The following is a 26,742-nucleotide window of genomic DNA, read 5'->3' as shown; positions in this document are numbered from 1 at the left end:
AGGAACAAATTTTATGACTATAAAAAAAAACATCTTTTACTTTAGCATTAAGTGTAAGGGGGGTTTATGGCAGCATGGATTCGGGGCAGCTTTTTATGCTGTCTGATGGATCTATGCTAGTTTACATTTCCCCCACCACCCGTATGGTAAGAGCAAAGGGTTGTCAAATAGTGCTACATAATGCAAGTACATTGGGACCTGCTTGTCCTAATCCTTTTCTGCATAGATGTTGCCTGACCCGCTGAGTTACTTCAGCTTTTTCTATCTGAATCTGATACAGTTACAAGTAACTGAACCTATATTTAGTTTTAATATTTTTTATTATTTTATACAGTTTATTAAAAAAACAGAACAAAACAAACAACAAAAATAAATAAAAAAATAAATAAAAACTGAAAAAGACAACAGGGAAAAAAAAGGAAGGAAAAACAAACAATACTGTTATGTCTGGCGGCTTTGTTTTATTTTACTGAACCTATATTTAATTTAGTTTAGAGATGCAGCACCTATAGTCAGGATCGAACCAGGGTTTCTGGTGCTGAAAGGCAGTAAATCTATTGCTTTGCCACTGTGCTGCCCAAACTAAACTAAACTACATTCTTGAATTAATGGACTATTGATTATTTATAGCGATTTTCCACCAAAAACGGAAAGTTTATTCGCTGACCAACTGAAGACTAGATCAGAGTAACATTTAGGTGCTTCATCTCCTCCCGCTCTACAATCCTTCATGTATGTGAAGGGTGTCGACCCAAACAATCACCCATTCCTTCTCTCCAGAGATGCTGCCTTCCCCGCTGAGTTACTCCAGCTTTTTGTGTCTATCTTCGCTTTAAACCAGCATCTGCGGTTTCATCTTACACATGTATGCATCTGCCCCCATTATCATCGGATGCCCAAGGTCTTTCTGATATCTACCACCAGAATATCAGAATCTAACAAAAGCAAGAACTGTAGTTATATGCACACAAACTGAATGTTGACGATTTTGAATACAAGGATATTGCACGGCGCAAAAAAAAAAATCCCACATCACTGACTTGGTAATTATGCTTCTTTGTGAATGTCATAAGGAAATTCCTGTGACATCGCACACATACAGATTGTTACATAGATCTTGTGGGGAGAAAATGATCAGCTGATTCTTATAGTTACAATAGTGCTTCAGCTCCCAGTGTTGTTGTTCAGAACATGTATAAACTAAAGAAGTAATTGTGTCTGTAAAGCTGTCAGCTATAATCTTAAAACTTCCACATGTGTGGTAAAGAAATGGGAGTTTTTCTTTTTCTAATTCCTCACTCCAAGTCATTTGTGCAATCTTTCTTGCGTTTCTCAAAAAAAAATAGCAGATGACGTGGTGGATGTTGTATCAGCACTTGAATCCATTTTGTTTATAGTACATTTGGCATTTTGTTAAGATAAATGAATGAGAGATGGTAAATAATTGGAAGATGAAATTGAAGTGAAATTGAGAGATATTTATAACTTTTTAAAATGGTAAACTGAAATCTTATGGTGATGGAGGATATTGTTTTGAATTTTCTGATTTTTTTTGATTTTTTTTATTTCAAGACTTCCATTTTACCTCTCATAGCAATTAATAATGGAGCTCTCTGTTTCCTTTGGTTATGCTTTCTTGTCTGCTGCATATAAAACAGAATACAAATTTCTCCTTCATCTTTACAAAAATCCTGTATGCCATAAATCATTTCCTGGCTGGGCTCGGACATGTTTCCTGCTCCTAGGCTCTTAAAGCAGTCAATAGGAGATAAGCATTGCAGAGTGAAAATTCGTTCTTTGAGGGCTTGCGAGTTTAAATCATTGCTGAGCCACTTTATTTTGCAATGCTAATATTTTTCTCTTTCTCCAGACTGCTGTGCTTGAAATAAATAAGGCATTGAGACTTTATATTGGTTGACCTTGTGTTAATATCAAGAGAAAATATGTACATTTTGGGCAGAGGGTGGGGTGCAGAAGGGTGGGAGAAGTGATGACTTCCTTCATTCTTTTGTCCTCTACCTGACTCGTTTGCAAACAACCTCTCCTGACCTGTATTCACCACTTAACAGCTCCACCCTCTCCCTACCAGCTTCCTGTCCTCGACTACATTCTGCCTGGAGCATGGTCTTGACCCAAATGCCATCTGTCTATTTCCCACTCAGTTTATCCAGCAATTGTTTCCCCCCCCTCAGGATTCTAGCATCTGCTTGCTGTTGTGTTGCTGAAGGTAGGCCTAGGTGAAGTGGATGTGGAGAGGATCATTCCAGTAGTGGGAAAGTCTAGGACCAGATGGCACAGCCTCAGAATTAAAAAAATCTTCTTTTGTGTCCATCCACCGCAAGTTTCCGGCGACAATCGGTGGAAACCATCACTTGTTGCAATAGATGATGGCGGCATCAGAATTAGCTTGGGATACTTCCAGTTCCCAGCCCCGTGACGTAGACGCTTCTGCTATGGGGCCGTAATAAAAGGTCAGACACTTAGAATGGAGATGAGGAAGAATTTCCTTTAGCCAGAGGGTGGTGAATCTGTGGAATTCATTTCCACAGCCAACTGTGGAGACCAACGCATTGGGTATTTTCAAAACAAAGATTGACGGGTTCTTGATTTGTAAGGGCATCAACGAGAAGGCAGGAGAATGGGGTTGAGAGGGGAAAATACATCAATCCCCATAATCAAATGGCGGAGCAGATTCGATGGCCTAATTGTGCTCCTCAGTATTATTATGCAATGATGCGATTATTCTTGTGTATTTTTTGAACCACGAAGATAGCTACGATGGAACCATTGAACCATTTTGTGCTTCTAGTTAATGGTGTAGGCAAGGGATCTTGTTTTTTTATCAGTCATTCAACAGGAATCAGAGTGTTAGGGATCACATACATAGCAAAAACTGTCTGTGAGACCTGTTCCTTTTTTAGAAAAATTCTGTCAAATATGCTTAAACAAAATCTTTACCTTAATTTTGGCATTTGGGGGGTTGACTGATAGAGCAACCTACCCTTTTGAGTCAATGGGTAATTCCAAGTAATTTTTGTGGAGGATTGTTGCAGTGCAGCTTTTGGATCTATTGGCCAGTGACTCAATTTGTCAAAAGATGTAAAAACATTTATCATTACTTTTTTGTAAAGAAAACAGAGGAGATTGAGGAAGGAAGGTCAGGAGATGTTGTCTATATGAACTTTATCAATGCATTTGACAAAGATCTTCCAAGTTAGGCTGGTCCAGAACATTGGGGTACACGGGAACCAAGGCCAGCTGGCTAATTAGATCCAAATCCGTCTGATCCATCTGAAGAAGGGTCTCGACCCAAAATGTCACCCATTCCTTCTCTCCAGAGATGCTGCCTCACCCGCTGAGTTACTCCAGCATTTTGTGTCTACCTTAATTAGATCCAAAATTGACGGTGCTTGATGGCAGAGGGTAATGGTGGAAGAATGTTTTTCTGAATAGGACTCTTGGGTTATTTGGTGTACCCCCATGGCAAATGGTGTGGGCACCTTTTGCTGTTTGTGCACTTAGAAATAATAAATAGCAGGTTTGTAGATGACATGAAAATTACTGGTTACTTTTGTTCACGGCTGCAATAGGAAATATCAGTTGGAAAATGGGATGGAATGTTGACAGATGGAATTTAATCCTGACAATGTGGCGATCATTTTGGGAAGTCATCTAGGAGTTGTACATATACAGTAAATGAAATGGCACAAAATAATGTTGATGAACTGAACGATATAGGGGTCCAAATCTATTGTTTGCTGAAAATGGCAAAAACGGTCAATAGGATAGTGAAGAAGGCAAATGCTTGCTTTCATATTTTGGTGTACATAATATAAGAGTTGAGAGGTTTTATTGCAATTTTACAAACACTGGTCAGGCCACACTTGCTGCAATTTGTGCCATTCTCGTGGTCACACTTATGGACGAATGTAATTATCGCTGGAGAGAGTACTGGGGGGATTCACCAAGATGGTGCTTGGATTGGAGGACTGTTGTTATGGGGGGAGATCTCATAATCTTATACCTCTATCTGGTCACCTCCCAGCTCATTCACACCATGGAAAACAAGCTCTCCTCGTAACTAGTTGCCCCTGTGGTGAAGGGGGCGACGGGTAACCTGATAGACGGGTATAAAATTTGTGGGAGCCATGTATAGAATATATGTTCTAAAATATTTTTGTTTAAGCAGAGAATGGTTGATATCTGGGACACGCTGCCAGAAGAGGTGGTGGAATCGGATACAATTGATATGTTTCCGATGCATTTAGACAGACACTTGCATAAGAAAAACATTGAAGGGCAAATGGGATTGATAGACAGTGTTTTGGGACAAAGACCCAGCATTTATTTATTTGCCTCTGTACTCCACAATTTGAGATTTGTAATAGAAAAAAATCACAAGTGGACATTGTCAGATTTTAATAAAGGCCATTTTTATACATTTTGGTTTCACCATGTAGAAATTACAGCAGTGTTTACACATATTACATTTATACTTATACAATAGTCCACCCAGTTCAGGGCACCATAATGTTTGGGACATAGCAATGTAATGTAAATGAGAGTAGTCATGTTTAGTATTTTGTTGCATTTCCTTTGCATGCAATGACTGCTTGAAGTCTGCGATTCATGGACATCACCAGTTGCTGGGTGTCTTCTCTGGTGATGCTCTGCCAGGCCTGTATTGCAGACTTCTTTAGCTTATGCTCGTTTAGGGGGCTAGTCCCCTTCAGTTTTCTCTCCAGCATATAAAGGTCATGCTCAATTGGGTTCAGATCAGGTGATTGACTTGGCCACTCAAGAATTTACCCCATTTTTTAGCTTTGGAAAAACTCCTTTGTTGCTTTAGCAGCATATTTGTGATCATTGCCTTGCTGTAGAATGAACCACCGGCCAATGAGTTTTAAACTTGAGCAGATAGGATGTGTTTATACACTTCAGAATTCGTTATGCTACTACCACAGCCTGGCCATCTATTTTTGCGGCTAACCAGTGGTTTACATCTTGCAGTGTAGCCTCTGTTTTTCTGTTCATGAAGTCTTCTGCGGACAGTGGTCATTGACAAATCCACACCTGACTCCTGAAGAGTGTTTCTGGTCTGTCAGACAGGTGTTTGGGGATTTTTCTTTATTATAGAGAATTATTCTGTCTTTAGCTGTGGAGGTTTTCCTTGGCCTGCCAGTCCCTTTGCCATTAGTAAGCTCACCAGTGCTCTCTTTCTTCTTAATGATGTTCCAAGCAGTTGATTTTGGTAAGCCTGAGGCTTGGCGGATGTCTCTAACAGTTTCATTCTTGTTTCTCAGTCTCATAATGGCTTCTTTGACTTTCATTGGCACAACTTTGGTCCTCGTGTTCATAAACAGCAATATTTTTTTCAAAGGTGATGGAGAGACTGGAGGTAAGACCAGGTGCTGAGAGCTCTCTTATACCTGCATGAAGGAGGCAATTAAACACACCTGGGCAATTACAAACACCTGTGAAACCATGCGTTCCAAACTTTATGGTTACCTGAAATGGGCGGAACTATGTATAAACACAGCTGTACATGGTGAAACCAAAATGTATAAAAATACCCTTTAATAAAATCTGACAATGTGCACTTTAACCACATGTGATTTTTTTTTTTTCTCTATACAAATCTCAAATAGTGGAGTACAGAGGCGAATACATAAAGGATAGGTCTTTGTCCCAAACATTATGGAGGGCACTGTAAGCTGACAAAAAATATGGTAATAATGTGATGGGCGTCATTGCCCATTTTCTGTGCTGTACACTCAATAACTCTTGAGGGTTCAATGATTGCAAGGTTTCAAGTCATTGTGATGGTACTCCAAAATGACCTTTAATTGACCTTGGTGGTTGCCAAAAGCAGCACTTATGACTGCAGCTACAGATTCTGAACAATACTGGAGTCCAGTAGGAAGGTCCAACTGTGTCATACCTAGCACCTAGAGATATGTTTATTATTTGCATGTGTAATATTTGGCTTGGGAGATTATTCAGATAAATATCTGACTATTGTCATGGCTTTAGCAGTGGTCTTCTCTTGCCATGAAGTCAGACGTGCAACCCTTTGCTGACTATTCCACATCAGCATTTACATTTTCTCCTCTAATTAAGTAACCTGTGCCAGTTGACACCAGAATTGGGATGATTTCCATGTATGGTCTAACTAAATGATAACTGACATTTGAACCATGCAAGTACTAGGTATTGATTTTCTAAAATGAGACACAGTCCAAATCATGTTTGACCTTCAACAGCAGTTTTGCAACTAACTAATAATATCTTGCATGTTATCATTGGTCAGTATCTCACCTCAGAGCCACGTCAACCAGGTACTGGAGGAATAGAGTGGACCATGTTCCCTGTTGCTTCCTTTGCTCTTAAAACCTTCTGCTCCCATCCTGCCCCTTGAGATGTTCCACCATTGAATCGTATAATGGATAATCTGTACCTCCATACTAACCTGCATCTGTAGAATTTATTGTATGTCTCCAGTTGCCCTGAGAAGGTGGTGGGTTCTTCATTGCCGTCTTGTTACTCCTTATGTGCAGGAAGGAACTGCAGATGCTGGTTTACACTGAAGATAGACACAAAAATGCTTAGTGGGACAGACCGCATCTTTGAATAGAAAGAAAGGGTGACGTTTAGGGTCGAGAACCTTCTTCAGACTGAGAATCTGGGGAGAGGGAGACGCGTTGAAATGGAAGGGTAAGGTATGAAATCGAGACATCAAAGGGGATGGAAATCAAGGGAAATGTACAATAGATCATTGAACGCTTTGTTGTCAACTACCCCTGGCTAACAAACAGTGGCGAACTGGCCAGGGTGTCAGCTTGCCCGATGGCAAGTGGGCCCCCTTTATCAAGTGGACCCCTGATGAAGTGGGCCCCCTTTGTCTCCTGGCAACCATTTTTAGACCCAGTCCGCCACTGCTAACAAAGGTAACAATTTAATCAGGGAGGACAGTTATACGTCGGAAAACTAAGGTGGGGAGGGGTGGAGAGAGATGGAAAGCAAGAGTTACTTGAAGTTAGAAAAGTCTATATTCACAGCGCTGGGTTGAAAGCTGCCCAAATGAAATTTGCGCTGGGCCTCACTCTGACAGTGGAGGAGGCCCTGGACAGAAAGGTCAGTATGGGAATGGGAGGGGGGAGATAAAATGTTTAGCAACCGGGAGATCAGGTAGCAGACTGAGGGGAGGTGTTCAGCGAAACTATAGCAGTTTGATGCAACTGATTAGCTTGTGATGTTTCTTCAGTTTCTTCAGCGGTAGTTCAACAAATTTACACTGGAATCTCACTGTTTCACCAACATCCACCCCTGCCTCATCCTGTGGAATTTATGAGAAGTGTATCATCAAAATTTTAGGAGAAGTATAAAACTAATTAGTAATCCTGTAGTCCTGGAAAACATGATAATTATAATAAGACAACAGTTACATTCATTTTATGTTGGTTCAAAACATCTTTCAGGAAACTGCATTAATTGACTGCAACTTGTATATCTCTAAAACCAATTAATTTGCTCAGGAGTTACATTTGATATTAGACAAAACAATTGATGTAAAAAAAAAAATTGGCTACGGTAAGTTGGTGCGTATGAATTTTAGAATACCTGAAATATCATATAATTTTATGTACGATGCACTATCTTCGAGTTAAGGTGTATACTTTCATTTCCCTGTATCATTCTAAGTAAACCAACCATAAGACATTCACCTCCATTGTTTGGTTGATAAAATCTGCTGACAAGAAGTTTCATTAGTTTCAGGTGCAAATGTAGAAGCATTCAGTACTTTGAAAATTGCCTTTGTGCCTGTTTTTGTGTTGTTTTGGAAAAGTCAGAACATTCCAGCGAATAAAGCAATATTCTGTTATTAAACAGTGTAGTTAGTTTTGGTTTGGCTCAGCAGTAAGCCAGCACAGATGTTTTAAACCAAATCGTTGTTTTCTGCTTACAAATAAGGCAGGCACGTGCCGTCAGGGTAGGCGAGGTAGGCACTGCCTACCCTGCCTAAAATTAAAAAATAATAATTATTATTAAATATAAATAGTAAAGGCACGGGAGAATTTTGCCTACTTAAGAGATCGATCTCTTAGGTAGGCATAATTCTCCGTGCCTTTCATGCGCAGTACATGTAGTACGAGAAGGTCTGTGCAGCCCGCGTGCCATTGATGCTGCTTCAAGCCGTCATTTTCAAGGGGAGCTGAAATTCTGCCTTTGCAGCGTGGTCTGCGTACTGCGCATGCGCAAGTTTCTTGGTGGGTTTTTCAAACATGGATTGTCATTATCTTAAGAAACAAAGAGAAAATAATGGAGTTTGTGTACAAATAATGTGGATGTAGATTTCTTTGAGCTATATGTTTTTAGATACCGTATTTCCCGGCAATGAAGAAGCTATTGTTTACCCAAAAATATGGCATGAAAATGTACTTGCATCTCAGAAGCCGAAGGTTAGGTTGTTGGCCAAGAAAGATAGACTTGGCTATCCCTCAGTACAGCAACATCAAGAACGATGTTGCTGTACTGAAGTATAACCAAGTCTATCCCTCATTGCTAGCAGCTGATGGGAAGCAGATGTAAAACGACAGTGCCGCTGGGGGGGGGGAGAGTGCCTTTCACAGCGTGTGGGGGGGGGGGGGCCAGGGGTAAAGTTGCAGGTAGGCAGGAGCGTTGAGAAGGAGGGGCAGGAGCGTTGAGAAGGAGGGGGTCGGGGATCATGCCAGCAACCAGCTCGAGCGGGTCAGCGGGCAATGGATAACAGGACAGCAGGCGGTGGAGCTTACTCCATGTGTCAGTGCGAGTAAGCTAAATTGGTCCCTTGTTCACGCTGACACAGGAGTAAGCTCCACCGCCCGCTGTAATGTTATCCATCCCCCGCTGACCCGCTCCGCTCTATGATCTTTGCTCTTGAGCTGGTCCCATCACTGTTCAGATGGAGAGCACTGCCAGAGGTGAGCGAAACGGCAGAAGGCACTGAGGTCCCGGCAGCCGCTCGCAGCCACCCGAGCTACTTCTCTCCCCGGCCACAATGCAGTGGCTCCGTGCTCGGAGCGCCGCGGCAGCGGTGAATGAGTAAGTTACTGGCATGATCCCCGGGGATAAGCTGTAAACAAGGCTATCTGAACTATGAGCGAATGCGAGCAGTTCGAGAGTGAGGATACAGACAAATTAATGCAAGAGTTAGGAAATGTGGAGCTGGAAGATGTACATGGTAGGTCAGGCTGGGCATGTACTCCACTCCCAGAGAAGGGAAAAGAGGGGTGACCCAATATCACAGAAAGAGGATTGATACAGACATAAATCAAATTATCTGCAGTTATAGAATTCAATATTGAATGCAGCAACATTGAGGATGCAGCATGTCCAAGCAGAAAATGAAATGTTGTTCCTCTAGTTGGCATTGAACTTCATTGTAACAGTACAGGAGACCCCAGACTGATAGGACAGAGTAGAATGGGATGGAAAATTAAAATAGAAAGCAGCAGGGAGCCCTGGGGTGTCCCTGTGAACTGAAAGCAGGTACTCTACAAGGCGATCATTCAATCAGTTTGGTTTCTCCAATGTAAGAGAAGACACCAATGTGAACATGAATGCAGTGCACTAACTTGGAAGAAATGGAAATGAATTGCTGCTTAACCTAGGGAGACTTTTTAGGGTTTCTGGATGATTTGGATTGTCAGGAGTCTGATCTTGCACTTTAGTCTGATTAGTGAATGATGTTTGGAGCAGACCCATTTCCCGTTCCCTGTTGTTGCATTGTTGCCAACTAAAAATTCCAGCTCATTGACTATGGGCCAAAGAATTTCAAAGCAAATCCATCTGCTGCAGTTGAAAACGTTCTCACAAATTCCCACATAGTGTATTTCAGATACAAAGCCTACTCTGCCATCTCTTCATCTGTGTTATGCAGATACAATGTTTATTTAAAGATTTTTAATGGTTTTAAGACCACTTAATAATTTAGCTAATGTCAAAGCATAAAATCGTAACCATGTAAAGCATTAAATAAAATACCATCTTCATGACAAAAATCACCAATCAATAAATTAAAGCTTAATCTTGTGTGTTAACCCCTGCTATTTATAGACTGTATGAACACATTTTTGAGGGTTTGTGGTACTGGCATTGAAGTGACTTTGCCTGGAATAAATCATGATCATAATGAATAGTGAAACTGGCTTGACTGGCCAGGGGACCTAAATCTGCACCTATTTTCTTGTGTAATATTATTAGAATGTTGGTTTGAACATTGTTTTGGCTGACAAAACATTGGCACTTTTTTAATTGTGTTCAAGTATCTTAGACTAACAGCAGCTTCCCTTTCTACATGAAATGATACTACACATTTGATTTAAATACTGCATGGAAACAAGCCCTTTGGCCCACTAAGTCCACGTCAATCATTGATCGCCCATTCATACTAGTTATCCCACTTTTACATCCACTTCCTACACACTAGGGGCAATTTGCTGACTTCAATTAACCTCCAAACCTGCACGTCTTTGGGACGTGGGAGGAAACCCATATGGTCACAAGGAGTGTGCAGGAAGGAACTGCAGATGCTGGTTTAAACCGAAGACAGACACAAAATGCTGGAGTAACTCAGTGGGACAGGCAGCTTCTCTGGAGAGAAGGAATGGGTGACGTTTCAGGTCGAGACCTTTCTTCAGACATTCTCGAGGAGAATGTGCAAACTCCACACAGACAGCATAGAACCTGGGTATCTGGCAGCGTGAGGGGTTGACTGTACCAGCTGTGCCACTCTGCATTAAAAGTAATAACATTTATAAAACTTTGAGAACTAGGAAACCATTCAGCCTGCTGTCACCATGCAGGTTGACAGAATCATCCACCTTTATCCCATCTTCCAGCAATAGATACGTAACCCTGTGGGTCATGGCTCTCCAGGCACACTTCCTCTTACTTTATAAATGAGGTGAGAAGTTTGGTCTCGGCAATGTTTTTTGGACGGTGAATTTCATGCCTCTACCACCCTCGCGGAAATTTTTTTTTCTCTTTCCTCATTCTCTCAATTCTTCTTTGAATTAGCTCAGATCTGACCCCAATCTGATTTTCGACCCCTCTAAGGAAAACGTGTCCTTCCATTTATTCGATCGAGGCTCGGCCATCATTTGGATCTTTGTCCCAAACATTTTGGAGGGCACTGTATATGCCTCTATTAAATTTCGTCTCGGCCTATGGTGTTCAAAAGGAGATAACCCTAACAAATCCAATTCATAGAAACTATTTCTCAGTTTGGATGAAATCTTGGGAAATATCCGCAGTGAAAACTTCACCACAATATGGTGGCCAGATCTGCATGGTTTATTAAACAAACATTTCAGAGAATGTAATAAACATTTTTGCAAAGGCAAATGATCTTCTTGCTAAGTCCTTGTAATACAAATGCACAGTTTTTGCCTTTCTGTTACAGCATCCAATAGACAATAGGTGCAGCAGTAGGCCATTCGGCCCTTCGAGCCAGCACCACCATTCAATGTGATCATGGCTGATCATACCCAATCAGTACCCCGTTCATGCCTTCTCCCCATATCCCCTGACTCTGCTATCATTCAGAGCCCTATCTAGCTCTCTCTTGAAAGTATCCAGGGAACTGGCCTCCACCGCCCTCTGAGGCAGAGAATTCCATAGACTCACAACTCTCTGTGAGAAAAAGTATTTCCTCAACTCTGTTCTAAATGGCTTACCCCTTATTCTTAAACTATGGCCCCTGGTTCTGGACTCTCCCAACATCGGGAACATGTTTCCTGCCTCTAGCGTGTCCAAACCCTTAATAATCTTATGTTTCAATAAGATCCCCTCTCCTTCTTGTGCTTCTTTGTTGTGTTTGTTGAGGGCAGGTTGTATGGCTTGTTTATAGACCAGAGGCTCACGGAATTGGTACGATAATTGTTGCTTCCCTTTCCAGTCCCATCTGGCACCTGTTTTGTGGAGATTTGATGGAATGTGACAATTTAGGTTTCTGGGCTTTAGGTTTTTTTTTAAAAAGTGAGTTAATTTGGAATAACTGATAAATAATGACAATGCAAGCACCAGTATCTGAGCATAGAAGCATCAGCCAAGCCCAGTCGGCCTGGCGCACCGCTGCAGACCAGGGCATTGCTCGCCGCGGACCAAACATCGAGCACCCATCGCCCTAGAGAACTCCGAACCCGACCCCTATCCGCCAGCGTCGACAGGACCCGTGCCGCCGTGAGCGAGGAGGGCTGCCATGAGCGAGGTGAACCATTGAGAGCGTGAAGGGGGACTGAGTGAGGCAGGCCATCAAGAGCTACCCGGCGGAGGGCCGCCGAGAACAAAGGGGGGACCTGACCGGGAGGGCATCTGCGACCACGTGTGGCAGCAGGCCTTGTTCACCGCTGCAAGCTGAAGATAACACTGTTCAATTAATTTTTTGTAACATTGTCAGAGCCAGAAAGGTGGAAACTCTTGTGTACTGGCTAGATGAGGACTCCTGCACAATTGTACCGGGTTGCATGCAAAACAAAGCATTTCACTGTACCCAGGTACATGTGACAATAAAGTATAATTGAATCATTGTATCGTTGATTGCATAAAATTACAGCTGCAGACACAAGGTGATCAGGATGGTAACTGCTGGTACACAAAAAAGCTGGAGAAACTCAGCGGGTGCAGCAGCATCTATGGAGCGAAGGAAATAGGCAACGTTTCGGGCCGAAACCCTTCTTCGGAACTGCTGGTAACTGCTGGTAACTGCTGGTGCTGTCCACGTACCCTAAGCCCGTACTCCTAAGACCAGGAGCTCATAGCTGCTACTCGTAGTGTAGCTGACATGTTGAAGAAGAACTTCCAGGAAGAGGACTGCTCCAACTTTGCAGTTTCCAAGCAAGCTACATGATTCACCTTGAAAAATTAAAAATAAAATCTCATTGGGGGGAAAAAAACCCAAAATTCTTCATGGCTTGATGAGGGAGATGTAGAGTTGATGTTTCCATTGGCAGCTGAGTCTGAAATGAGAAGTGTAGGACCAACCAAAAGCTGACGGTGAAGCCAAAGATAGCGGTCTACGACGCCTGTGTCAACTGCACAGTGCTCTACGGCAGTGAGACATGGACTACATATGCCAGACAGGAGAGAAGACTCAACACCTTCCACCTTGGAAGCATCCGCCGTATCCTGGGCATATCCTGGCAAGACAAAGTGTCCAACGCCAAGATCCTGTCTCGCACTGGCCTTCCCAGTGTGTACACTCTACTCGGGCAGTGCAGGCTGAGGTGGTTGGGCCATGTCCACCGCATGGAGGATGGCCGTATTCCAAAATACATCATCTATGGAGAGCTGACGAATGGGAGGAGAACCATCGATTGCCCCCAGTTACATTACAAGGATGTCTGCAAGAGAGATATGAAGGCATTCGACATCGATGTGTAGCCCTGGGAGAGCCTTGCAGCCGACCGCACGAGGTGGAGAGGCACCCTGAACCAACATCTCAAAAGGGGGGAAGAGAAACTGATGAACCCAGCGGCAGACAAGCGGGCGCGCAGAAAGGAGCGCAGCACCTTCAACAGACCAGAGACCACACACAAATGTGACCTTTGCGAGAGAGACTGTCACTCCCGCATTGGTCTCTCCAGCCACAAGCTACACTGCTCTAGCCGAGGTTTGGAGCAAGCAGCCAACAACTAGGATGCATCACCCATGGTCAGTCATGACCGAGGGGGGGGCCTACTACTACATACTACTACCTAGCCTCAAAATTAGGAATCTGCCAAATCGGAGGAGATGAGATAACCAAATGCACCTCAGGAGAGGGGTGGATCTTTGGAATTTTCTAGTCAAAACGTCTGAAAGTTTTCTCAATGATTATCTTCAAGGCAGAAAATTGAAATGTTTTTTCAATAATATGGAAATTTAGAGACAAGTGATTACTGCAGAAAAGTGCTACAGAGGCAAAAGATCGTGGACATTGAATGGCGGAAGAGACATGATGGGTTGAATGGCCTACTCCAAGATTCAATTTCAGATTCAATTTTAATTGTCATTGTCAGTGTACAGTACAGAGACAACGAAATGCATTTAGCATCTCCCTTGAAGAGCGACATAGCAAACGATTTGAATTTAAAAAAAAAAAAAAAAAAAAAAAAAATATTGCAAAGATATTGCAGCGAATTGTGGACACAGTCCAGACCATTACACAAACCAATCTCCCTTCCGTTAAGAAAACTCCATTTATACCTATCGCTGCCTCGGCAAGGCCAGCAGCATAATCAAGGATGAGTTGCACCCTGGCCATTCTCTCTTCCATCGGGCATAAAGTAAAGAATTATGAAAACACACACCTCCAGATTCAGAGACAATTTCTTCCCTTCTGGGCAACTGATCCGTCCTGCTGCAGCCAGAGAGCAGTGTTGAACTACTATTGGACTTTACAGGCTTTACCTTGCATTGGTCATTATTCCTTTATCATGTGTCTGTACACTGGCTCGATTGTAATTATGTATTGTCTTTCTGTTGGCTGGTTAGCATGCAACAAAAGCTTTTCACTGTACCTCAGTACATGTGACAATAAACTACAGTATGCAAAAACACATAAAATACGAGCAGGAGTAGGCAACTGTTGACCATGAACCTGCCCTGCCATTTAGTATAACCTTGGCTACTGTCCTCAACTACTTTTTACATGATTTCCATAACCCTCAATTCCTCGATGTTTCAAATATTTACATATTATGGCCTTAAAATGAAAAGAGAAGTTGTTCTTGGAAAAAATGTATTCATAAGATCATAAAATGCAAAAAGGTCAGATTTCAGAAAACTTAAAAAATTATTGTACTTTGTGGAGTGTAAGGGACCAGCCTGAATAAAGGATAAAATAAAACTCGAAAGTACTAGAGTAACTCAGTGGGTCAGGCAGCATCTCTCGAGTAAATGGATAGGCGGGAAATATGTTCCCGATGTTGGGGGGGGGAGTCCAGAACCAGGGGCCATAGTTTAAGAATAAGGGGTAGGCCATTTACAACGGAGATGAGGAAAACCTTTTTTACCCAGAGAATTGTGAATCTGGAATTCTCCGCCTCAGAAGGCAGCAGAGGCCAATTCTCTGGATGCTTTCAAGACAGTTAGATGGAGCTCTTGAAGATAGAGGAGTCGGGGGATTTGGTGAGAAGGCAGGAACGGGGTACTGAATGTGGATGATCAGCCATGATCACAGTGAATGGCGGTGCTGGCTCGAATAGCCGAATGGTCTACTCCTGCACCAATTGTCCATTCTGGTTGGTATTAGCAGTTATTATGGTAGTGTTTTGTTTAATGAGTTTTGTTTTGCAAATGGAAGTACTTTTGTTTTGCAAATGGAAGTACTTCTGGGATTCCGAGTGGAGCCTCATAGGTTTGGGAGCTGCATATCTGTGTCTGAGCACTGTGCGTCAGGGTTTGTGCGAATGAAGCTTAAGATTGCTTAAAGTGGTGCCATGCAAGAAGCTTGTTTTATCCTGAATAGCATCAATCTCCCTGTGTATTGATGGACCTGTACTTGTCCAGACGAGTCCAGATGATACTCACACTCCTGACTTAAGCCTTGTGGGTGATAAGGCGCTGGCATGCAAGGAGGTAAATCATTCACCACAGATACCAGAATCTGAATCACTCTTGTAGGTATAGTATTTGCGTGTGTAGGCCTAGTTGATTTCCTGGTCAAGGCATCAACTCATGGTTGGGAACATTACTGAATATCAAGGGGGAAAAAAATGTATATGTGCGAACTTGTTTATCAAATCATGTTGTATGTTGCTGTATTTCTGCAAATTAGTCATAGATTAATTTTCACTGTTTAGAACCATTTTTTATTATTTTACTCTTCATTTGATTGATTCGTAGCCAATGAAAATGCAGAAATTAGCCTGACACAGGTAAAAGGCTGTGGGCTCTGTTCCAGCAGAACTACTGGCCGAAGGACCTTACTGAAGTACTTAATTTCAGGCTGGTTTTATTGTTTACTGTTCCAACTTTTACCAAGATGGTAGCGATTGAAGGAACTGCAGGTGCTGGTTAAAACCGAGCCCTGAAACATCACCCATTCCTTCTCTCCAGAGATGCTGTCTGACCCACTGGGTTAATCCAGGTTTTTGTGTCTATCATTCATGGTAGTGATTGACTTGGCTCAGGTCACTAATCAGGTCATTGTTTTCTTTTGAACATCAAGCAAGTGGGATCATACAAGTGCAGAGGTAGATTGGGCATAAAACTACAGATGGATTCATTAAGGCAGAAGAAAAGGCTTGCAGATCAATGGAAACCGTGCAAGTTAACTGAGGTAGTGATATCAAAGAACTGGCACAACTCATTAACGGAGAAATGGGAAATTATGTGCAACATGTAAAGGTGAAAAGGATAAAACATTTTAATATGTGAGATCAATTGGAGCTAGATTTTTGTAGCAGATTAAGGTGGAGATTAAATAGAAGGATTTTAAAGAAAATAAGAAAGAAAGAAATTGGAATGGGTCAAGGAAAGTGTTTTGGAAATACCCAAACTGATGTTCAATAGGGAAATGAATGTTAACATTGGCTCTGATGTAGAACTCCCAAGTGATTTAAGCCTTTCCAAAGATGTGCAGATGTGTGGGAGTGCTGCCCCACTGGAGGTGTTTACTTTCAGTTGTGAAACATAGAAACATAGAAAATAGGTGCAGGAGTAGGCCCTTCGAGCCTGCACCGCCATTCAATATGATCATGGCTGATCATCCAACTCGGTATCCTGTACCTGCCTTCTCTCCATACCCCCTAATCCCTTTAGCCACAAGGGCCACATCTAACTCTCTCTTAAATATAGCCAATGAACTGGCCTCAACTACCTTCTGTGGCAGAGAATTCCAGAGATTCACCACTCTCTGTGTGAAAAATGTTTTTCTCATCTCAGTCCTAAAAGATTTTGCCCTTATCCTTTAACTGTGACCCCTTGTTCTGGACTTCCCCAACGTCGGGAACAATCTTCCTGCATCTAGCCTGTCCAACCCCTTAAGAGTTTTGTAAGTTTCTATAAGACCCCCCCCTCAATCTTCCAAATTCTAGCGAGTACAAGCCGAGTCTATCCAGTCGTTCTTCATATAAAAGTCCTGCCATCCCAGGAATCGGTCTGGTGAACCTTCTCTGTACTCCCTCTATGGCAAGAATGTCTTTCCTCGGATTAGGAGACCAAAACTGTACGCAATACTCCAGCTGTGGTCTCACCAAGACCCTGTACAACTGCAGCAGAACCTCCCTGCTCCTATACTCAAATCCATTTGCTATGAATGCTAACATACCATTCGCTTTCTTCACTACCTGCTGCACCTGCATGCCTACTTTCAATGACTGGTGTACCATGACACTTTTCTGTTTTTGCCACCAAAGTGGATAACCTCACATTTATCCACATTATACTGCATCTGCCATGCATTTTCCCACTCACTCAGCCTATCCAAGTCACCTTGCAGCCTCCTAGCATCCTCGTCACAGCTCCTCACTCTGTCCCAGCTTCGTGTCATCCGCAAACTTGGAGATGTTGCATACAATTCCCTCGTCCAAACCATTAATATATATTGTGCTGCTATCCCACCTTTAATAACTAATTCTAGCAGTTTCCCCACTATCGACGGTAGACTAACTGGTCTGTAATTCCCCGTTTTCTCTCGCCCTCCCTTTTTAAAAAGTGGGGTTACATTAGCTACACTCCAATCCTTAGGAACTACTCCAGAATCTAAAGAGTTTTGAAAAATTATCACTAATGCATCCACTATTTCTGGGGCTACTTCCGTAAGTACTCTGGGATGCAGCCTATCTGGCCCTGGGGATTTATCGGCCTTTAATCCATTCAATTTACCTAACACCACTTCCCGGCTAACCTCGATTTCACTCAGTTCCTCCATCTCATTTGACCCCCTGTCTCCTGCTATTTCCAGCAGATTATTTAGGTCTTCCTTAGTGAGGACAGAACTAAAGTAGTTATTCAATTGGTCTGCCATGTCCTTGTTCCCCATGATCAATTCACCTGTTTCTGACTGCAAGGGACCTACATTTGTTTTAACTAATCTTTTTTTCTTCACATATCTATAAAAACGTTTGCAGTCAGTTTTTATGTTCCCTGCCAATTTTCTTTCATAATTTATTTTCTCTTTCCTAATTAAGCCCTTTGTCCTCTGCTGGACTCTAAATTTCTCCCAGTCCTCTGGTAGGCTGCTTTTTCTGGCTAATTTGTATGCTTCATCTTTTGTTTTGATACTATCCCTGATTTCCCTTGTTATCCACGGATGCACTACCTTCCCTGATTTATTTTTTTTGCCAAACTGGGATGAACAATTGTTGTAGTTCATCCATGCAGTCTTTAAATGATTTACACTGCATATCCACCGTCAACACTTTAAGAATCAATTGCCAGTCTATCTTGGCCAGTTCACGTCTCATACCCTCAAAGTTACCTTTCTTTAAGTTCAGAACCTTTGTTTCTGAATTAATGATGTCACTCTGCATCCTAATGAAGCACTCAACCATATTATGGTCACTCTTGCCCAAGGGGCCACTTACAACAAGACTGCTAACTAACCCTTCCTCATTACTCAATACCCAGTCTAGAACAGCCTGCTCTCTCTCCAAGTAAAGGCCTTCCTTTCTATTGCATTAATCTCCTCTCTAACCAGCAACGCTACCCCACCTCCTTTTCCTTTCTGTCTATTCTGAATATTGAATATCCCTGGATGTTCAGCTCTCAGCCTTGGTCACCCTGGAGCCATGTCTCCGTGATCCCAACTATATCATAGTCATTAATAACTATCTGCACATTCAACTCATCCACCTTATTACGAATGCTCCTTGCATTAAGATACAAATCCTTCAGCCTTGTTTTTACAACACCCTTACCCCTTATACAATTATGTTGAAAAGTGGCCCTTTTTGATTTTTGCCCGGGTTTTGTCTGCCTGCCACTTTTACTTTTCACCTTGCTACCTATTGCTTCTACCCTCATTTTACAGCCCTCTGTCTCTGCTCAAACATTTAAGAAACCCACCACCTCTTATTCTCTGTTTATTATCTTTTTCTTCTTTCTCCCCTACATGTTGGGTCTGAGAGCTTCTGAAGTTAACTGGAAGTTAAGCAGGCCTGTGAATGATTCAGCAAAAAGGGAATATTTTGCGCATAACTACTGGTCATCAACTCTGGTATTCAATTTTATAGAAGAAGCTGTAGATACCAGCTTATAAAAGAGGACACAAAGTGCTGGAGTAACTCAGTGGATCAGGCAGCATCTCTGGAGAGTATGGATAGGTAATGTTTCAGGTCAGGACCCTTCGTCAGAAGGAAGGCTGAAGAAGAGTCTCAACCCCAAAACGACACCTCTCCATGTTCTCCAGAGATGTCTTCTGACCCACTGAGTTGCTCCAGCACTTTGTGTTTTTTTAATTTAAATTTCTCCTGGCTTTGAGTTGTTGTTTCTGGGAGAGAGATCTCTCTGGTTTTCTTTAAAGGGTTTTCTGTTAAATCTTGTTTAGTGTTCTCTGATATATTGGTCAACCTAACTAACTCTAATAATCTCTCAAAAGTAGAGAAAAGTTATTGCAATGTTGTAAATCACAGCAAATAATTGTTTTTTCAAAATACCTTGTTGACTCCAATGAACTTGGCTCATCGTGAGATCAGTGAGATGCTGTGTGCACTTGTGTTTCTTTAACGAGATTTCATGGCACATGGAAAAGGAAAATCATGAAAATGGATGATCTTGTTAGTTATAGAGTCATACAGTGTGGAACTTGACCACACCAACCAACTTGTCCCATCTATTTTAGTCCAACCTGCCTGTGCTTGGCGCATATCCCTCCAAGCCTATCTTATCCACGACTTGACTTGACTTGACTTATCCATGCACCTGTCCAAATATTTCTTAAACGTTGCAATACTACCTCCTCCACCAGCTCGTTCCAAACACCCGCCATCCTCTGTGAAAACGTTGCCCCTCAGATTCCTACTAAATCTTTCCCTCCTCACCTTAAACCTATGTCCTCTGGTTCTTGATTCCCCTACTCTGCGCAAGAAACTGTCTACCCGATCTATTTCAAGTTCGTGAGTTTATTGTCATGTGTCCCTGTATAGGACAATGAAATTCTTGCTTTGCTTCAGCACACAGAACATAGTAGGCATTTACTACAAAACAGATAAGTGTGTCCATAATATAAATATATACACACACGAATAAATAAACTGATAAAGTGCAAATAACAGATAATGGGTTATTAATAATCAGAGTTTTGTCCGAGCCAGGTTTAATAGCCTGATGGCTGTGGGGAAGTAGCTATTCCTGAACCTGGTTGTTGCAGTCATCAGGCTCCTGTACCTTCTACCTGAAGGTAGCAGGGAGATGAGTATGTGGCCAGGATGGTGTGGGTCTTTGATGATACTGCCAGCCTTTTTGAGGCAGCGACTGCGATAAATCCCCTCGATGGAAGGAAGGTCAGAGCCGATAATGGACTGGGCAGTGTTTACTACTTTTTGTAGTCTTTTCCTCTCCAGGACGCTCAAATTGCCGAACCAAGCCACGATGCAACCGGTCAGCATGCTCTCTACTGTGCAGTTGTACTCTCTACTATGCAACCTGTAGAAGTTAGAGAGAGTCTTCCTTGACAAACCGACTCTCCGTAATCTTCTCAGGAAGTAGAGGCGCTGATGAGCTTTCTTGATAATTGCATTAGTGTTTTCGGACCAGGAAAGATCTTCAGAGATGTGCACGCCAAGGAATTTGAAGCTCTTGACCCTTTCAACCATCGACCCGTTGATATAAATGGGGCTGTAGGTCCCCCTCCTACTCCTTCCAAAGTCCACAATCAGTTCCTTGGTTTTGCTGGTGTTGAGGGCCAGGTTATTGCACTGGCACCTTATGGACAGTGCTCGATCTCTCTTCTATACTCTGACTCATCCCCATCAGTAATACGCCCCACAACAGTGGTGTCGTCAGCGAACTTGATGATGGAGTTCGCACTATGACCAACTACGCAGTCATGAGTATAGAGTGAGTACAGCAGGGGGTTGAGCACGCAGCCTTGAGGTGCTCCAGTGCTGATTGTTATCGAGGCTGACACATTTCCACCAATACGAACAGACTGTGGTCTGTGAATGAGGAAGTCGAGGATCCAATTGCAGAGGGATGCGCAGAGACCCAGTTCTGCGAGTTTGGTAACCAGCTTGGAGGGGATGATTGTGTTAAATTCTCATGATTTTCTCTCATGATTTCTCTCATGATTTTGTACACCTTTATAAAATTACCCCGCATCCTGCTGTGCTCCAAGGAATAGAGTCCTATCCTGTTTAACCTCCCCCTATAGCTCAGGGCCTCCAGTCCTGGCGACATCCGTGTAAAATTTCTCTGCACACTTTCCAGCTTGATAAATTCCTGCTATAACATGGTGCCCAGAACTAAACACAATACTCCAAATGCTGCCTCACCAACGTCTGTTATAATTGCAACATAACCTTGCAACTTCTATACTCAACCATTATAGTTCAGAACTAGATTTCTGCGAATAATTTATTAGCATAATGTTTGTAACTGGATGAGCAATTTGAATTTCAGAATCCCATCACTGAATATAAAAGAAGAAACATTGTCCATGGATACAGTCTAGTTAGTTAAAGTGGGCCGTGAAAGGATTTAGAAGTAGTTTAGAATGGTTTGTAATGGGTAGGGTTTAATAATGTGAATTTAACAGCGTTAAAAATGTATGTGATGCGAATGATAACATGGAAAAAAACGCGTCAATGAATTGAAAAGAAGGAAGATCAGGAGGCCAAATAGCATATCGATCTTTACCATTCAACAAGGAAAATAGTGCTTTCATGTGCTTGAAGAATATAAAATAGTAGTTAAACAGGTAGAATTGCTTATGGACAAGGACATTTTGTAGTTTAAAAAGATTGAAGTGGACAATAAAAATCTGAGTTTATTTTAATAATCGGTGAAAGTAATACTGTAGGAGTACAAAGAATAACTTGGAAAAAGCATCGTTTTTCGAAAGTAAGTGAAGAGCATGAACTAAATGGGCTACAATGTGCAGTAGAATGCGTATGATTCTTTGAGTAACTATCTTTTGTGTGGTAGTTTAGATTCCTGAACAAAATATAGAAAATATTTCATAATTTTGTTTTTGTTTGTTTGTTTGTTTTCTTGAATTTTTATTGGAAATAATAGTTAAACAAATTGAATCCCAATGGAGTATCTTTTAGATCCAATCGTGGCAATGCTCATCACTTAAGGGCCTGTCCCACATGGGCGACATTTTAGGCGATAACCTGAAAAGAGCTTGTGGTCGGGCGCGGTGTCTCCCTGCCGCCCCAGGATTTTGGAATGTTCAAAATCCTCGCGCGACATCTGCGTGTCTTATGTCGTGCGGCCTTTTGCACAACGAGGTACGCGTGAAGCACGGTCATTGCCTATGTAAATTTATTGTGCGTCATTATGTGACAACGATGAGTCATGATTTATAGGGAAGCTGGGTAATCAAATGACGTCACGTGTCCCAGATGACGCAACCTGTCGTATATCTTGCTGTATCATGTCGCGGATGGACGTACATTCACGCCGCTCAACAGCTGTGACGTCACGGGCGCTGTTCTATGTTGTCGCATGCCATCCTATGGCGACGCATGGTGACGCGTGGAAATTGGTGACGCGGAGTGTCGTACTACTTGACGGTTTTTAGGCGACATCGGGCGACTGACGCCAGTCGTCGTTCATAAAATCGCCAAGTGGGACAGGCCCTTCAGTAAGCAAATGAGTGACCAACAGATACTGTATATTAAAGTATATGCCAATGGACCAGACCCTTTGTAAATTGAGAAAAACAGATTCTCTTAACCACTAGTTTGTGATTAAACTAAGAAATTAATTTTCCTGAAATGTCCAATGATTATTTGAATCAACTTCTAAATATTTCTGGTGGGGTTTATATGAAATGAGTACCTATATGCATTGATATAGTACAGGGCTCGCATTTGAAGTATTTAGAAAAATAATTGTGTGGGTATGTGGAGATTTTTCTTTGATCTCTAATAGATGCTAAAATGTTCACTGCCCATTGTACTCATAGTTTGATTTTTAATATAAGAAATTAAATTTGGCCTTTGATTCATTGCATATTTAGTGTTAACGATAAAAAGACAACTTCCAGCCTGTTTCTAATCACCCAAAGAATCTGTGACATATTTTTGCACCATAAAAATTAATATCAGCAAATTTTAAAAAATGCAGGCATTTGGTAAATGAAAATAACCCTTATTAACCTTAGGTTGCATTGTGAATTTGTGCATGGGTGTTCAAACTTTAAAGATAAAATTATCAAGTCAGTCAAGTCAATTTTATTTCTATAGCACATTTAAAAACCACTCTCGTTGACCAAAGTGCTTTACATCAGTGCAGGTACTCTACAATCAACAACACATACATAAATACACACATACAGCACTCCCTCAGAGGACCTCAAGAAAGGCTTGTGAGTAGAAACAAGTTTTAAGTCTAGACTCAAAATAATTGATGGAGGGGGCAGTTCTGATGGGGTGAGGGATGCTGTTCCATAGTCTAGGTGCTACAACTGCAAAGGCGCGGTTGCCCCTGAGCTTATGTCTAGATCGTGGGATGGTCAGTAACCCCAAGTCGGCCGACCTGATGGACCTGGAGGTGGTATGGTGGGTTAGCAAATGTTTGATGTAGGTGGGGGCAAGCCCGTTAAGGGCTTTGTATACATAAAGGAGGATCTTGAAATTGATTCCAGTGGAGAGTGGCCAGAATCGGGGTGATTATAATTTTAACGGTGATTATGGCCAATTAACTTTTATTGTAAACGGACACCACATTTTGTGTTTCATAAAATGTGGTGTCATGGACATGGTTCATCAGTAACTTGATACTTCCATTTATAATTTAAAGACATTTCCCGTGATCTGATGACTTTAAACTTTGAGCTCTAGGGAGTTGCAGACTCTGAACTAGTTAATATTCCTCAAAATACATATTTGAAACATATTGCAATCTAATAAGTGAAGGAAAGGCAGTAATGTTAAGATTTTGCAATATTACATTGATTTTCATCATTTATTCGATTTCTCTGACAATTAAGCATCTCTACCAGATAACCTGAATGCCGTTTTAATAACCGTTTTGAACAGGCAAAAAAAGTTCCACGGCGATGAAATTCCCTGTCCCATCTTAATGACCACTACTCAGTAACTCTACCATCAACCAAAATGAAGTGCTTTGAACGATTGGCAATAGGCCTCATTTACACTAGTCTTCCAGACAATCTAACCCCCTGCATTTGTATATAGGAAAAAATAACCTACAAAGGATGCCATCTCTCTTTCATCACATTCAGTTCAAAATAATCTTGACAATAAGAACACCAATGTCAAGATGCTTTTTCTTGATTACAGCTCATCCTTCCACACCATATTGAATAAGCTCATCCCTAAGCTTCTGGACCTTGGCTTTAGGGCCTCCACCTACAACGGGCTTCTGGATTTCCTGACTGGCAGACCTCAGTTGGTTAGAATCTGTCACAATATTTCCTCCATTCTGACCCTCAGAGCTGTGTCCTCAGTCTCCTGCTCTACAACCAGTATACCCATGACTGTGTGTCTAAGTACAATACCCATGCATCTTTAAGCTCACCGATCGTTGTTGCTGAATCTACAATGATGGAACGAGTACAAAAAAGGGATTGAGAACATTGTGGCAGGACAATAATCGAGCCCTTAAGGGCCTGTCCCACTTGGCCGTCATTTGTGCGTCACGCTGGTGGCGAGCGAAGATTTTGTACATCACAAAATCCTGGGACACCACGCATCACTGCCTATGTCACCACGCACCATGCGCGTATCACGTGTGCGTCACGACGCGCGTCGTGATGCGTAAATGATGTGACATAAATTACGCGCAAATGACGGCCAAGTGGGATAGGCCCTTTACTGTTATCAGCAAGGCTAAAGAGTTGGTTGTTGACCTAAGGAAGTGAAGGGGTGAGCGCAACCCTGTCCTCACCAACAGAGCTACTTATGTTGATCATGCTGCTCGCAATGTTTAAAAGGCATTTAGAGAGGCACGTGGATAAGAAAGGTTTAGAACGACATGGCCATCTAGGATTTGCTCAGAGGGCACTTTAGTTGGCATGCACACAACTAGGAGACAGCATGAACTTGATGAACCATGTCCAGTGCTGCGATGAGTTTATTGAAGGGCATTAAAAAATGCAGGTTTATTTTTTGCCGCTGTTCCATGCTACAACATGTATCTACGTACAAGAACAATTCATATATGGAATCTGTTTTAGTTCATCTCGAGTCGTATATTGTCTTTAGTTTGCAAGTAAACATTCATAGCAGTACAAAGGAAAGAAGACATTTCTCATCATTTTGTGAATTTAAGTATAACAGAGTTTGTGCTATGCTTTAAAGAATTTGAATTTTATCCTTTTATCTTTCTTTTTTAAGTTGTGATTCTTTAAAAAAAAAAAAAAAATAATAATAAATCTACATCTAATAGAATTTGCATGTTTTGAGTACATTTACTGTTAGCATTTTGGACAAATTCATTATTTCTACAGGATATATTAGTGTAAATATCCTGAATTGTAATGCTTTTCTGTATATGAGAAGCTACTCGTTGGTTACGCTGTAAAAATGTTTTGCATGCCACAAAGTTCACAATGGGTGAATTTTAAAGCTTCTGTTCTATGCAAGAATTTATAACTTTACTCCAAAACCTGGTGACCTTCCTGTTCATTTGACACACATCTTGGTCATAAATCCATCCTGCTCCGTGACTTTATTTGCTTCCCATCCCTAACTGTCCTTGAACTCATAAGCTAATTTATGGTTGATCACATTGCTATAGTTAAATATAGGTCAGACTGTGTAACGACTGCAAACGTCCCTCCTAAAAAACATGAATGTTCTCGATGCCATTTTAATGACAGTCTGGTAACGTTATGGTGGTTGATCCAACATTAGCTTATTATTCTCAAATTCCTTTAACATTTTCGTTCTTTGGCAGGCAATCTTGGCATTTTTGTCCTATGAATTAAATAGTCATCTTGGCCATTTTGGAAAGAGATTGAGAGTCCATCTGTGTCATGGAAGATATTTTTTGGAGGGGGAAAAAATTAAGATATTTTGTCCAGATCCAAGTTGCCTGTGAATCAACTTATCACTACCCCATGGCATAACCATGTTGAAAGTTAACTGACATATTTATGTTGTTCGAATACTCTTCATTTGAAGTATATTAAGCTCAACGTTGCTTTAACTTGCAGGACCCTGGCGTGTAACCTCTTGTTGCACGGGTTCTTTGATCTGACAGTGTGGACAGACCCAAAAATGTAACTGAAGCAGAACAGCCTCACCCAGCTATAATAAGTTTTATTGCCACATGTTCTGTACTGCTCAGTCTAAGTGGCAACAGGTCCATTCCAAAAGTTTGCTATACTTTTTGGCAGAAACTACGTGTGCAGAGGATTTTTTCTCTCTCCCATTTTCTGTTTGAAAATTTTAACTTGTCATGCAGAAACGCATCCTTCGGCCCAACTTTATCTATGCTGATCAAGATGCCCCCCATATCACTGTCAGTAGTCCCATTTGCCCATATTTGGCCCATATCACTGTACCTCTCCAAATGACTTTGAAATGTTGCTATTGTACCGGCTTCAACTACTTTCTCTGGCAGCTCGTTCCAAATACCTCT

General features: G+C 41.8%; 1 protein-coding gene across 2 annotated transcripts in view; it reads left to right on the top strand.

Annotated features, from left to right (window-relative positions):
• LOC129715250 (enhancer of polycomb homolog 1-like) overlaps window positions 1-26,742 on the top strand; it is a 175,197-nt gene that overhangs the window by 13,428 nt on the left and 135,027 nt on the right. Inside the window, exon 1 of one of the 2 annotated variants that reach the window (XM_055665139.1) lies at window positions 4,857-6,714. The exons of the other annotated variant lie outside the window; for it this stretch is intronic. The gene's annotated coding sequence lies outside the window, so the exon portion shown is untranslated. Of the gene's footprint in view, window positions 1-4,856; window positions 6,715-26,742 lie in introns of those variants that run through there. 2 annotated transcript variants of the gene reach the window in all.

This window comes from Leucoraja erinacea, chromosome 2, assembly GCF_028641065.1.
Source record: "Leucoraja erinacea ecotype New England chromosome 2, Leri_hhj_1, whole genome shotgun sequence".
Taxonomy (NCBI): domain Eukaryota; kingdom Metazoa; phylum Chordata; class Chondrichthyes; order Rajiformes; family Rajidae; genus Leucoraja; species Leucoraja erinaceus.
The sequence above is the reverse complement of the archived record's forward strand: the minus strand, read 5'-3'. Positions and strand labels throughout refer to the sequence as shown.